Raw genomic sequence first — 16,125 nt, forward strand, 5'->3', positions numbered from 1 at the left:
AGCAGTGGGAGACAAAGGAGTCATTTGCAATAATTAGATCTAAGGTGTGTCCTTTGTTATGTGTAGGGGTACAAACAAACTGAGCAAGGTCAAAGCATCCCAAAAGAGAAAGGAAGTCTTTAGCCAGACTGGAGGAAGTTGAATCAATGTGTATATTAAAGTCCCCTAGAATAAGGATCCTTTTAAATGTAAGGGATAAGAATGAGAGAAAATCAGCAAACTCACCTAAGAAGACTCCACTGATTAACTACTGGCGCCCAAATTAGTTAGATAGGCAAAATGATTTCCTCTCTATTGAATCTTTTATTGTGTATTTTTAGGTATCACTACCAGGATGTTATTATTATTATTATTTACTATCAGACATAGGATAACAATCTAGAAGAATATACAGTAGTATACTATGTGTAAGCACAAGCAACAATCCTGTGGCTTGCTCAAGTGCAGGGTACGACCGTTAGGCTGAATAAGCAATACAAATGAAATGAAAACAAATAAAATTGAACTAAAAGAGTACAGTATATCAGCTGTGTGACAGTAATGTGCATATCCTGTAATTATGTTACTGTAAATATACTTTATATTTACATTAAGTGAAATCAGCAAGTTACATTAAGAGTCTGAGAATTAATAAAATAGTGCACTATTGCAGTGTAAGGGATATTGAAGGTTGCAATAGAGTGATCAGAGAAATGAAGGAAGGAATTATGGATGATTTTTCTGAATGCTGGATGATTAACAATAGCTGCGAGACTAGGTGCTTGGACAGGAAATTGTGTTAAATATTTAGGAATAAATGGGAAGATTCTGCAAATGTTGCTGAAGCAGATGTTGCAGGAAGTGGATAACTCTATAAAGGATTGGCTGAGAGTAATTCTTGGCAGAGGAGGAGTGGGACTGGATGGTGGGGAAGAGCATTTACGATTATGGGAGTGAATTCTGGAGGAGCTGGATGTAAAACAGGCACAAATAACAAAAGGGATAATAGGTTGCTAGACAGAAACATATAAAAAACAATACTTACAGAGGCAAACACATACTAGATTTGAACAGTTATTTACTCAGAATTTCATCATATCTACCTAAATGTAGGATGAACAGCATTTTACAGTAGTCAGAAATAAAGTGGTGATCCTCCTTTTAAGGCACTGTGATTAATGTCTTACTTAGCAACACTTCTTTTAAGAATTTAAGTAAAATAGTTTTTTATATTTTTCAATTATTTTCTGTCCACATTTATTGCCATGTTATGCATTTTCTGAGGAGTACTATGCAATGTTAATGGTTAATTCCAAGCAGACACTGCCTTTCCATCCAGTGTTACATTGGTACCACAGATTTAACCAGGAGCTTCATTTATGGAAGTCTTTTTACATTTTTTTTTATTTATGCATTACAAAATAACAAAAATGACAATACAAACAAGAGTACATATAACAATTAAAGACAAAAAGATCATCAGGGGTACATATTACTACATAAACATAAGTTAGGAAAAAAGATTAAACAAATTAAATAAAAATAATGTCTGCACAGCTTTCATATTTTTGCGCTTCGAAATAGTCTGCAAATACCCCCTTACATCCATTTTAAAATGCTCAAACAAAGGGTTCTTCCCAGACCACTTTGTTTTATGTATATAATAATGTGCCATTATAATAATTGAATTTACTACAAATTATATTTTAAGATTGTTTCCGATGGGGCTGAAACTTAAGTTAACATCTTTTTAATCAAAACAAATATCAATATTGGTATTTGTCATTTATGGAAGTCTGCATGACACAGGACAAAGGATGTGTGTGCTTTGACTAGGAGTGGGACTTTGCACACATTCTGTTAGTTTCAAGAATGCATGTAGGAGCTGATTATATAGGAGCTGGTATTACAGTGAATCCTTGATTTGCTTTCCATGTTTAGTCCTAGTCTACCTTTAGATCGAACTGTTATTGCACTGAGTATTTTCCTTCATTTGAGAAGTTGTGCACATTGCATGTTAGCAGAGCAGCTTCCCTTTTGATTCCAAGTGAGATACTGTATGTATTAAGGGCTGATATGCTACCAGACGAGAAATTGACAGATCTAAACACTGCAGGAAACCTGCAATTCAAAAACATCATCCAGTTGCACTGTATATGTCTTTTTCTATTATAGCTCAAGGGAAATGAAAATATTATTTTGCTTTCTTCCCTATGGTTCCAGTTTTGACCCACTAGTACACAATACTGCTACCTGGCTAACCCCTACAGTGCAACTCAAACTTTGCTTGAATGAGTTAGTGGTGTTATATGTTTGTCATATGGATACCCTTTTTGCTACAGGCAGAAACTAAGCAGGGGTTCTGAGGCTTTGATTTATGCCGTGAAAATGCAAGTACTGTTGGGCTCAGCCCCCTGGGATCATGGCAGAAGAGCCCCTTTGATGCTCAATTAAAAATGGATGTAATTAAAATAATAAATAAATACAGAAATAAAAACAATCCATATCTGCTTGGCTTTCAAAATTGCATAATTAAATACCTACAGATCTAAAATTGTTCTTACAGGAATAAAAAAGTACAGTACAATTACATTCTTCTATTGCAAATGTGAGTCTGGTCTGATGCTCTTTTGTGTCGTCTTCCTTAATTACTACATTAGATCTTGCTTCTTGAATCACATTTTTAACTGTTTTTCAAGTTTAATACAAGATTTGTTAAAAAATGTCTATTAACATTTATATGCTTTGTACCTTATATGTGATGCCATGTAAGGTGGTTCACAACAGGGGCACAGACTCCAGGCGGGACCCCGATCACAGATGCACCCCAGATGAGTCTTAAATACAAACAGTTGTTTATTGGCTAGAGCCTTGTAAGACAACTCATGTCTGACACAGCACCAGGGATGGTCATTGCCCTTTCAGAGGCAGCCCATAGAATAGAAATGGGATGTACAGGTAGCCCTGTGACTGCAGGCTTCATTCCTGTGGCTGTGTTGCAACCTGCACTGCAAGTATGCAGCTGATGCAGTAACAACACAGTCCATCTTCAGCCCGGAGGTTAGTCAAACAGCTGAGGAGCTGGAGCTGTAAGATGGGGTCAGCAGCAGCCTATGCTGTGTTACAGAAGCTGGTGCAGTAGCAACATAGAAGACTTGCAGACTCGCGGTAATACTGGGGTCTGTGGCCCTGGGGCTGGATTTGAAAAATTAATGTGTCAGATTGGCTGTGGTGGTAACACAAAGGCTGGGATTGTAGCTGGAATATCTGGAATCTTCGGAGGCTGGTTTAGTAGTATGTCAGATGCTGATGTGGACTTCTTTTCCTAATCAAGACTCTTGTATGACACTGTATTTACTGTATGTGGGCTGTTCCCTGCTCAGGTACAGTACATGCTTGAAGACCATTACTTCACAGTCATCAGTATTGGTGCTGGTTTGCTTTGTGTATGCATTTATAATCGTAGCCCACTAGCATTTTGGTTTACAACAAGCTTGTTTCTGGTTCAATCTTTTCTTATTTGTAAACACTAAACCAGTGTTGTAATTAATTAAATTAAGGCTAGAAATTGCCTTTCATTAACATTATGATGAAAAGACAAATAATCTTCCTGTTTTAGGATAAATAAAAAGATTGCCACAGTTTTAATTTCTGGAGAAGTTGCTCACATTTCTCCTTGGGCTACATACAGTATCAGGTCTTAATTATGTGAAAGTACATTTTTATTGTTATTTTTATAACACAGCTAGCAAAAGTTTAAAACTTGCATGCTGATCTTCACTAATTTAAGTTTTATAAGTTCACTGCAGTGTTCATCCTTGTCAGCTCTGCCATACCATTCACCAGTAAACTTCTGATTTATTTGTAGTTGTCTTCCTTAAATCAAAGATCACTGTTAGTTTTCTTTTTTGAGCTAAAAGTAAAACGTAAAAAAATGTAAGTACTCTGCAGTTAATATCTTACACCTGAGGTATATTTAAACAGGGATTGATATTGAAAACAAGTTCTATTTTTAATGAGCTGTGTTCCTCATTTGTTATAAAAAATGGCAACTTACACATGAATTGCATTTTTTGTGCTGATTAAAATTGATGTGTATAATGCATTAATTTTCTGCTTATTTGCTTAATACCAGGATAGACTTTAATCAAAAGATTATATAAGAATAGGAGGGCATTTTCTAGTATAAGGGTGCTTTCTTATTAGTAGTCAATTCGTTTTAAGGGCTTTAGTACGTAATTTTTTAATGCTATGACTTTTTTTTGTTGTTTTATATACAGTAGTATATTTGCATTTTAGCTTTTGTCATCAAGTTGAGCATTTCTGATGACCTTATCATCGTAACTACAAGCTGTTATCAGCACTACTGCTACAGATCACAAGGTCTGCTTAATTTCAATTGTCAATTTTAATTTATTGATTTATTAATTTAGCATGATATAAGCAGAAAACAAGCTAGGGCATATTGGCAAAATGCAGAATGGTATTAATTTGAATAAAAAGGAGATTACACAGAAAAAGAACTACTATTCACAGTGTAACTACTAAATCCAATATAAAATATTATTAATACAAATTGTGACACTGAAATTGTACAAACATCTACTGCCCCTATGCTGTCCTAGAATTGTGAAAGCTTATATCATGTTTATAAGGAATGGGAAAAGTTTTGAATAAAGTGATTTTGCTCATTTCTATATGGAAATACGATCAGAATGTAAGATTTATTTTTCTGTAACCATGGTTACAATTCTGTTTTAACAGAGGACATCTGTATACTATTAAAATGAATGATTAAAATAATTTAATTGTCATTCAAGTATTTTATTTGTCGACATGCACTATTTAAACAACTAAATAAGGTATTTATTTATTATGTGTGTGCTTTCTGTTCCTGTAAAGTGAAGAAAAACCCTGGTCAAGTGTGCTAAAGGATGGAACCGATAAGTCTGCTAAATGCTATATATTATCAGCAGCTTGCTATTCTGCAGTGTAATTTCTAACCAGAGACGGGTTATCACAATAATTGGATCCTTCTAATTTGATGAGCTATTGGGCTTTAGCTGTTTTCTGCTCTCTTTAATTTTAATTATCACAAAGGAGACCAGCATAAGGAAGATGAAAAAAAAAACTTTCTTTTTGATCAGTGTCCAATAAGCACAGGCCTGTAGAAACTTACTATTTAATGGAATGGTAATTTTGAAACACAGGTTATGTCAAGACAGTAAATGCAAAAGCAGTTGGAGGAATGATTAAATGTCAGCTTTAAGAATTTGCAATGCATTGATCTTTTCACTCCAGGATTATGGGAACACAAAGTTAAAAATTATTTTTTACACATGATCTGAATTACTTAAATCCTGAAGTTCAATGACTTGTGAAAGCCTGATTATATTTTTTAAACCCCTTATTATTCTGCTTTCACTGTTGGCAAAACATAAAAGTCTGCTGGACTGCAACAAATCAAATACTAAAAACAATACATTTTTCAAGGAGGATGTTTTGTGAGTTACATGACTGCAATTCTGAGATGGCTTCCTTTAGGGCCTCTGGGTGCTGTGTCAGAAGTGAGGGATGCAAGCTATCTATTAAACTGTAGTTAACTGTGAGGATTAGACTACAGTGAGCTGTAGGTGTATTCTGCTTGGCAAGGTTTCCTAAGGGCTATGACAGAGGTTATAAAATACCGCTAAGAAGAAAGATAAATACACATAACAGACTCTGTGATACCAAAGCAAAATATTAAGCAGTATCACAGCTCATGCCACTACGTTTCCAGCAACTGCTTCAGCCTTATGAATATGTCTTCATCTGTCATCATCCATAAATACCTATTAATATCTAAAGTTATTCCATGTACATCTTAAGTTAGTTTTAGGCTTTATTAATGTTAAGAAATTAGAATAGATATTGGAAATTTGGTAACTTATAAGCACACATCTAAATACATCTAGGGATAAAGTCGTGTAACATTTATTTGCTGAAGTCTAAAACAATAAAGATTAGGGTTCATCTACCAATAACATGCTTCCTTTAATTATGAAGACAAAATGCCTATAAAATAGCATTAACTATAAAAAGTTAAATGCTTAACTGATTAACAGAAGCTATCCTTAGAAAACCTTAGAAAATCCATAATGAATTGTAACACCCTAATAACTGTTTTCTGTTATACTGTTTCATAGATTGTTACTTTAAATCATTCATTATTTTAATTCACTTAGTGAAATACAAAACAGTAATTTAGGTTCCTGAAGCAAATTTAGAGATGCATTCTGTCAAGAACATAAAAACAGTTGTTAAGTGTTTAGGGAAAATACATTGGCTCAAAATCACAGTTAAACACAGATGTGTTCCATTTTTCAGCTGTATTTGAACCACCATTCCTAAATCAAGAATAGTGAAAATAATTGATAGTTACTGTTAATAAAAAAGTGGGAAAGGGCACCAAATTATTCTCCCATTTATTAAAGTAAATTCAAAATACTAAATGTATTTTTGAAAATAAAACAAACTACTTAGGAGTACAGTTTTTGAAAATACATTATTCACAGTGGGAATTCCATATACAGTACACAGTGAAAGACTCTATACAAGACATTGTGACTGACTTGATTTTATTAGCTGAAATTGCATTTCTACAGCATTGATTTTGTGACTGATCTTTTCATGCATTTCAATGATAAAGTGCTCATCTAAATAACACTGTAGTTATGTGTAATCACTTCATTCTTATGCTAGTGATCTACACTCTTCTATAAGAGATGCCTTATAATTGCTTTCTTTAATGAGCTATGCACTTCATTATTCTTTGAATCAATTTACAGTGACAACTTAATCAACTTAATTGCAAGGACCAGTTAACTCTGTGGACAACTATAGGCTTTGAGACTGCACCTCAGCCAAGTCAAATCCAGCAGCTCCACCTGTCATATATTTTGATTGGCCTTTGCGGTAACCCTAATATAACTCACCTTTATTGTCATCCAGAATATGAAATATCAGCTTCTACTTTGGCTTCCTAAAGGTTAATCAATGTTTTCTTTAATGAAGCATGTTTAATAAAAAAAAACTTGTATATCATTGGCACAAGCAATAAATTATATGGTATTGCCATTTAAATTCATAAGAAGTGGGACATTACTGATCCAGTAACTAGAGATGATTATATCATGATCATATCGTTAGCTCAAGCTATATTTTATGCATTGAAAGCAAATGATTCAGCTTATGTACAGTGTCATGATGGTAGCTGTAATTAGAAGTATACAATAGGTGAATAAAGACAAAGAAAAATCTTAAAAATTCAACTCCAAATATGAAAGTGCAATTGATATGATGAAGGCAATAATTACCAGTAACAATTGGATATTAATTTGGGTTTAACTTTAAAGCAGTTCTAATAAATTTGGTCATACAATACCATACCATACAGCCCTCATATCATTGACAAACACCTTAGTTTACAAACCAAGTGAGAGACTCACTGATTATTTTGAAGATGCAAGTTAGAACATACAGTAATGCTGTATTTGCAAAAATGTGAATATTGCCATAGCGTGTTTCCACAAATCCAAATTATGCTTGATCTCTTGATTTGTTTATATACAATCCAGTAGCAGCTCCTTCTAATAAGCATTTACACAAGTGAAAATGTGGTAGTGCATAAAAAGGCATGACAGTGTAAACGTATGAACAAGAAAACATAAGAATCCACTTGATTGATTTTAAATGCTAAGAGCCAAGGTACATTGGATTCATGCAGTGCAAGTATTAAAAACAACTTTCTTTGACACTGAAAAGGATGATAACATCAGTGTCACACGATTATGTCAAACTACCAGGACAAGCAGCAATGCATTTTCATTCATAGCATGATGAAATGTAACTGAAAGTTATTGAAATTAAAACAAGAGATAACTGTCCTGCCTCTTTACATTCACAAATTATGGCTTGTGAGACAAAAAAAATACTGTAAATTTAAAAGCTGATTTAGAAAAGTTTGGTGGTTCAATGCTTATCTCTGCTGTGTCACAACACTTGGATCCTTTCTTCAATTCTGGCCTGGCATGCCTTCAGTGTATATTATGCTTGTGTGGAGTTTACAGTACATGATCTCCCCATGCCCTTGTCATTGTCTCCTGTTTTTGTTCCACAGACATGCTACTGTAGGTACAATAGGTTAATTGATGTCTCTAAGTTGTGTGTGTGCTCTGGAGCTCTTTGATAAACTGGTGTCCTTTTCCAGGTTGTGATCTGGTCTTACACTCTGTGTCGCATAGGTCCCAGGTGTGGAAGGTTCAAAGAAAAAAAAATGTTTTCTTCTACAATACTTATTTAATTAGCGTGTGTTGAAGGCTTATTTTTAGCACAGCACACAGCCTCCCAGATGGTACAGGCTATATAATAGCTTATGTTCTATGGAATTGGGCAAGATATTCAGCTTACATTACACTTAAAAGGCAAACATCTTTCCTACATACTGTACGCACACAAATCCTTACTATGCCCACACTTTCAACATGTAGTTTGTTTTCTCTTGAAAACTTTAGACAACTTAATTGGATGATTCCTATAAAAATGCCAGCTTTGTGCTCCTAAGCCTCTTTATCCACCACCTTTTTGCAATAAATCAACGCTTACATCAGGGAAATGGAACATTTCACTCTGAGACTCTGGCAACATGCCAACAAACAACCATGCTCCATACTTTACACTAATCTTATGCCATGCAGCAATTTGGCAATGTTAAAAAAAACATCCTACTCCAAGCAAAAAACATTGCATTTTCAGTCGTAGACTAGAACACCAGTATTTTATCATATTTTTTTTCAACGTGCAAATACTGACATGAAAATTAAGCTCTGAAAGTTAAAAAAAATCAAGAACAAATGAAACATTGTTAATAGCTCTGCTGCAGAAAAATGGTCTTTGGTGCCTAATATTCCAGTAACAGAAATTTGCACTCCCACTGTGGAGTGAGGTTGGCAGTTTCCTATATAAATGTCAAACTGTTTGATGAAGTAAAAACTAAATTGCATATAGTGCATTGTGGTTTGATTTGCTAAAAGTCTAGGGCAGACAAACATACTAGCAAAAACAAAAAAAAAATATTCTACAATCTAAAGATAGTTAAGGACAGTCTCGCCATTTTCAAAGTTGTAAGGTTAAATCTCCTACAGTAATTCAGTTTGTACTGTGTGTCTGTTCAATGCTTGTAGTGAATTCCGATGGGCTGTGATTAACCCTTAACTAAAACCTTTTAACTTAATAGAGAAGAAACGAAACAATGTTTCGGCTGTGGAGGAAGGTTCCACAGCTGAAACGTTGTTTCCTTTCTTCTCTTCTCAGCATGGAATTAACCTTTTACTTCTTACTTTGCGGCCTACTGTACGTGTGCTGACGTAGCTACGTACTTGAGCTACCTAAACTCTGTAATGGTAATATTTAGGCACCATAAGGAGGCTAGAAATTGCTGAATTTTTAAGTTTAATGTCTGTAAAAATGTAATAATTTAATTGGTACCAGAACTAGAAAAAATATATATTCAGTAGCATTTACCTCTCCGGACAGCTATGATGGAATTACTGTAGCAGTGCATATGGGACTTCAGGTGACCCTAGACAAAAATGTTTATGGGTAGGAGATGTAGAGGAAGTAAAAAACCTCTATTACTGGAAACCTATTGTCATTAATTATTATCATCTCTGGAATAATGTTTCAAACTATGATGACATTTCTTTTGATGGGACATACCCAAGGGTTCATGAGTCACACCAAAATATTGTGTGAAACAGAAACTCACATAAGGATTTACCATCACAGAAATGGACATTGTGGTGCTTTTTTGTTTGAGGCAAAAATGGAATGATATGTGTTATACACAGTATATAATATGGGTAATATGTTATAATAATATAGATAATAGATAATATACAATGCATAGATAATAGGTTATATCATATATAATATATTATTATTATTATTATTATTATTATTATTATTATTATTATTATTATTATTTATATATTTATTATGCAGTAAAATAATTTATCTGCAATAAAAGTGCTTACCAAGATAAAATGTGTTAGAATAAAGCTTACTGCAAAAAAATGTGTTTATTGGAGGGGTCAGAATGGTTAAGACTATAAGTAGCTGAAGATGCAAAATCATTTGCTTCCTATGTAGTTTCTGAAGGAAAAGTTGCAGCAATGTTTTGGTTGATCTTGGAAGTTGATCCAGGTATAAAGTTCAATATTCTGTAAATGTATGTGTACAGCTGTCGGTTTTGAGGAAGGATAAACAATATGTCTTAATGCCTATAAAAATCTTGTAACATTCTCATGAAAAACTTGCATTTGTAGAGTATCTCATCTTTAACCTACCATCTACTGTAATAGTTAGAAACCTGTGACAATGCAATAATGTACCGTAGAGATTTCCAAATATCTTTGGCATCTTTAGCAGCCATATCACCCTGCAACTCACAACTGGCAACCCACTGAAGCTAAGCAGGTGTGAGCCTGGTCAGTACCTGGATGGAAGACCTCCTGGGAAAAACTAAGGTTGCTGCTGGAAGAGGTGTTAGTTGAGCCAGCAGGGGGCGCTCACCTTGCGGTCCATGTGGGTTCTAATGCCCCACTATAGTGGCAAGGACACGATACTGTAAACAGGCGCTGTTCTTCGGATGAGATGTAAAACCGAGGTTCTGACTCTCTGTGGTCATTAAAAATCCCAGGGTGTTTCTCGAAAAGAGTAGGGGTATAACCCCGGCATCCTTGCTAAACTTCCCATTGGCCCTTACCAATCATGGCCTCCTAATAATCCCCATCTATGAATTGGCTTCATTACTCTGCTCTCCTTCCCACTGATAGCTGGTGTGTGGTAAGCGTTCTGGCTCACTATGGCTGCCTTCGCATCATCCAGGTGGATGCTGCACATTGGTAGTGGTGGGGGGGAGTCCCCATTACCTGTAAAGCGCTTTGAGTGCAGTGTCCAGAAAAACCGCTTTATAAGTGTAAGCAATTATTATTATTATTATTATTATTATTATTATTATTATTATTATTATCTTCAATACTGTTCATAGTATTTTCCCCATCTGGTATGAAAGACCAAAAGTTATTTTTTCAGTCCAACCACTTCACTGACAAAACTCTTTTAAGCTATGTCCTATAATGAATACATCAATACACCATCATGGTTGAAATTTGTTTGACAATGTATGGGACAAGGAGAAGTGGTGTCTGTTAAGGGCCAAGAGTGTGGTTGCCTTATCACTTGTAGTTCATGGGCCACCTGAGGTAGCATGAACTCCATTGGTTATGGGTGAAATGGTTGTCACAGGAACACGACCCCTGCTCTGGTAAACCATAGTTTATAATCTTTTGTTTGGAATAAAGTATAATGTTGGAACACTGATAAATCCTTTTGGACTTTGTTCTTGGGAAAGAAGAGGGTTTTATTGGTGATGAAAAATCTGTCTAGAATCATTGATTATGGGAAGTGAACCCTTTTTTTTTTCTTCTTTCTGAGGACAATGCAGATTATTGAAAAGAATGGCCACCTCACCCTTTAGATGGAAGTATCTTGTTAGTCCAGTTAGAATTTTAAAGAAAGAGAGCTTTATGTTCTGCTTGTGCTTATTCAACGGACCTTGAATGCTTTATTTTGGTAATTTAAGTGAAATCACATTGACCAATGCATTTAAATATCTTCCTGGGACTGCTGTTTCACTTCCTGTATTAGAGGATGAAATTATATATCTGATCATGGTGACCAGCAATGTCTCACACTTGGAAGACAGATATTCTATTGACTTTTTTAAACCAGATATTTTGCATGCTTTACAATGAAGTGAAGTGAAACAATCATTAGATCACTAGAACAGGGGTTACATATTTTAGTTTCCCAATACAGAATCATTCTAGTATAACAGGACAAGTACACCAGTGTGATTGTTCTATTGAAAATTCACACTTTGAAAATGAACAGGTTCTGCAATGGTTTTATACATTAAATTAAATATGGTAAACTTGACTAACCTTTGATTCCTCCTAAGCATTTTACATTTCCCATGTGTTCAACTTCCACATTCCAGATAGTTGTGCATCATGGCACACATACTGTAAAGCTCCTTTTCATGGTGACCTAGAAGTGCTGAAGACTTGATAAAAAAACTGACCCATGTCCCACAAGTTAGATTTCTCTTCTTTTGTCTCTGATTTGCAATATGCAGTAGCTTGTTAAACAAGAGGGACCGAAAGCTTAAAAGCTGAAGCAGTTCTTGACTAGTATAAAGAAAAGCCAAACATTAAAGTCTCAACACGTCAGTATTTTCCGTTCAGTAACTAAGCCTGTTCCATGGTGTGATCTGGTAGGAAATAGGTTGATTCAGATAATAGAGTAATGTCCTTTTACTAGTATAAAGGTCAGAAAACCCTATACTGTATATGACTTTCCTGCTATCATCTTTCAGCGCAGTCTAGAGATTGTAAGTAGGTCACTTTAGGGCACAATATAAAATATATCAAATGCAGCACCGAGAGGAAAGTCTCTAAGGTGGATCAGGTGTCCAGAGCGCCCAGAATATCACATGATTAAATCCTCTCAGCTTTATTTCAGTGCTTTTGAGTTCTTGTACAAAGTGCACATCATATTTGCAGGCTTCACAAAGTCTCCACTTATAAATCTGAAAGTGATTTTAAGTCTTGTCACTAGTCCAAGGGCTCCATTAAACTGCCAGTTCAACAGTGAGTTTTGTTACAGTGAATCATTTCCAATCAGAGACCTTTCATGACGAGAACAGATCACTCAGTCCATCAGAGCTTGTCTCTCCCCACATCCCAACCCCCCTTTCACACACAAGGTGAATTTTGAATAGTTTCACCTTATTAGCTTCCACTGTACGGATTGGCAAAGTATTACATACATTGAAATACTTGTAAAAGAACCCATTTTATTGTCTAAAGGTTTATAAATAACTTAGGCACTGTTCATGTGAACCTGTACTGTTCATAAATTTAGTTTTGTACATTTTATTTAATAAATATTCTCCCAGACTGAACTTTATAGACCAGACATCACAAGCCTTGGTGTCTTCAGCTGACTGTGAAGGGGATTCCCCAAGTGGCAGGGCACAAAAGGCAGAGCACTTGCAAGAGCAGGACTGGGATTATCCAGTGAGGGCACTCTTGGCTCCTAGTGAAACAGTGACTCCTGCAATTTCATGCATCTGTAAGCTTATAATAATGTCAGTGAGAGGTGTGCCGCTTTTCTAATCAGCACCAGCTCTGCCGTGGAGCTTTGCTGTATGTCAAAAAGATGAATGGCTCAATGGATGGGTAGGTTGGAGGACCTTGTCTGTATTCTCGCCCATCATTTAAAAATATCAGTACCATGGAAATGAACGTTTTGTGCATTTCAGTTAATATGATTTAGCTGCAGCAGATGTATGTTAAATGGTTTTTTTCATGAAAATAGGGGGATGAAATTGAGGAATGGAAAATGGCATCGTTATGTAAAAAAATCTAAAATTCTATTTAATACTGGTATTGAACACTCTCACATAATCTATTCTTTTAACTTTAAAAAGGAATGCAAGTCAATGTTCACACAGAAAAAATGGTCATCATTCTGTTTCCTAGTCTGTTCTTGTGTGTCATCTCCTACTCAATTGAATAATGACATGAGAAAGGCCCTCTCTATTACATGTGCTTATATGTTCTACAGATGGGTAACTTTCTTACTTATCTATTTATTATATTACTTATTGTACTTTACTGCTGCTAGTAGTATATTTAAAATTGTAATACGTTTTTCAATTGGGTTTGTATTGACTGTATATTGTCGAAATAAAAGCAGTAAAATTAGACGCTTCCAGGGACTGCTCACACTGTGCATAATTGTAATGTAAAAAAATGCCTTCTTATTAAAACTAGCAGCTTAAAGTCAACCACAGTGGCAACAGTGGAATTCTGTGCTGATTCCTTCACTTCAACAAGCCAGAATCTGTGAAGGATGAGAAAGTAGTTACGAACATTTTTAACATTAATGCAAGCACTTTTCAAAATTATACAACCTGTGAATTGCAAATTGAACAAAAGTATTCATACAAAGTAATCCCCTCTTGTTAATACATCATGAATAATGTTGTATTTTCGATAGTTTTTTCCCTATTTTCAATCATTCTGGACTTTTGTGTACTTGTGGACTACTGTGTACCAACAACATTTCAGTTTGAATTTGTTAAATAAAGCATGCAAGGTTTTCATATTACATTTTTTGGTATTATATATTCTGATTAATTTATACCACATGGTTGAGACATTCTACTGTCTCAGTCTACTCTACTGACTAACTGTTGCATAAGCACTAAGTCACCTTATTAGCAAGTTGATTTTAACACAGGAAGTTAACCATTGAAAGTCAAGCCTGGCGAATATAAAAGACAAACACTAAAGAACAAATACACTTCATTAAAAGAACAATGCTGTTGTGCCATTCATATGTTGGACTAGGACACCTTATGTGCTTTTGCAAGCATGGGAGCCAAGTCTTTTTTAAACAATGAATCAATGTACATCATGCAGATTTGCAGAATGATACACTCATACTGTACATGTGTAATAGAACAATCAATTCTTGGAGTGTTTAGTTTCTATAGAATTTCGCCCAATGGTAATGTGATTGCAGGACACCACATTGACATGTTCTACACTTTTTGTGGGCTTGCCCTGATGTGACCACTTTCCTGTAGCATAATGGATTTCCTGTGAAATGAGAATCTTGGATAGCCTATTTACCAGATTTAAGCCTCATTGAATGTTTATGGGATGAGCTGGCAAATAATGTGTGGCAAATAGTTCTGAGACCAATGAACAGGTAACATGCTTCTCTATGATCTACAGGAATTAGATATATTTCCAGCAAGACAGCAAATGCAACCTGATGCCACAAGCTTATGATGTTCACAACAGGTAGCCTATTATTGAGTTAGCACAATAACAAAATGACCTCTGTCAAATAGGATCAATAAAATGTCAGTAGTCCTGCTACGAAAGGATTACCTGTTACTTTTTGTGTTAAGTTTTGTAGCTAGAGGTGATGCATTTTGGTTTTGATGCTCAGATCACAACATCCTATAATGTTATTATAATGGCCTATAATACACTTCACCAAAACAAGAGCAAGGCATATGTAAGAACATCCAGTTAGTTTCTAAAGGCACATTGAAAATATATTATTATTATTATTTGTTTTGTAGCAGTATAAAGAGCAATAATCATGTTTTGGGGGCTGATGGGTGGAACTTTGGTGCTTCCTCTTTAACCACTATAAGAACGTTTTTTTCTTCTTAATGTTTCATCAGTGTTTTGTGTTTGACCTCAGAGTTTTCCTTTATTGATGGTTTTCATTTCACATTACCTGGCCTCCAGAGAATTAGATGGCTTGAGAAAGGTACATTTTGAACTAATTTTTCATAATGTGACATCAATCAAAAGTAAGTTCAGTGACCGAGGGTCTAGATGTAATTGCATGAACCAAAAAATAAAACACCACCAACACCAGCTGCAATCAGACAGCCCACCAAATCTGTTACTGCTGCTGTGAGTGGTCAAGATTAGAGTTAACATTCAACAAAAGTGATAGGTGTGAGACAGGAATGTATTTCTTTAGAATTGTGGACAGTAATAGAAATCAGTTTCCAAAACATGTGAATGCTAACAAAGCTTATGATTAGAGTTATCATTCAACAAAAGTGATAGGTGTGAGAAAGGAATGTATTTCTTTAGAATAGTGGACAGTAATAGAAATCAGTTTCCACATCATGTGAATGATAACAAACCTTATGGAAAAAGATGCCTATGGCAGTCAGCGTACAGAGTGTGCCCATGGAACTAGTGACAATCTTCATATGATATTATGAGGGGTCAAGTACACTCTTTTAAGAAAATTGAATCGTTTGATTAGGATTTTGGAATCAAAATTTCCAGAACCCCAAAAAAGTTTCCAAGACAAGTATCGTTTCTCTGACAGTCTATTAAACTATATATATATAACATTCTAAATAACTATTACAAATACAAATACAAAGACAAGCATAGTCACATACATACAGCAGCATGATTATACAATGTAATTCAG

General features: G+C 35.0%; 1 protein-coding gene across 5 annotated transcripts in view; it reads left to right on the forward strand.

The window, feature by feature from the left end:
• Nucleotides 1-16,125, forward strand: part of LOC148677792 (leucine-rich repeat and immunoglobulin-like domain-containing nogo receptor-interacting protein 2) — a 504,064-nt gene that overhangs the window by 25,037 nt on the left and 462,902 nt on the right. The gene's annotated exons all lie outside the window — the stretch shown is intronic.

The sequence above is a fragment of the Lepisosteus platostomus genome, chromosome 1 (assembly GCF_059453375.1).
Source record: "Lepisosteus platostomus isolate fLepPlt1 chromosome 1, fLepPlt1.hap1, whole genome shotgun sequence".
In the NCBI taxonomy this organism is placed as follows: domain Eukaryota; kingdom Metazoa; phylum Chordata; class Actinopteri; order Semionotiformes; family Lepisosteidae; genus Lepisosteus; species Lepisosteus platostomus.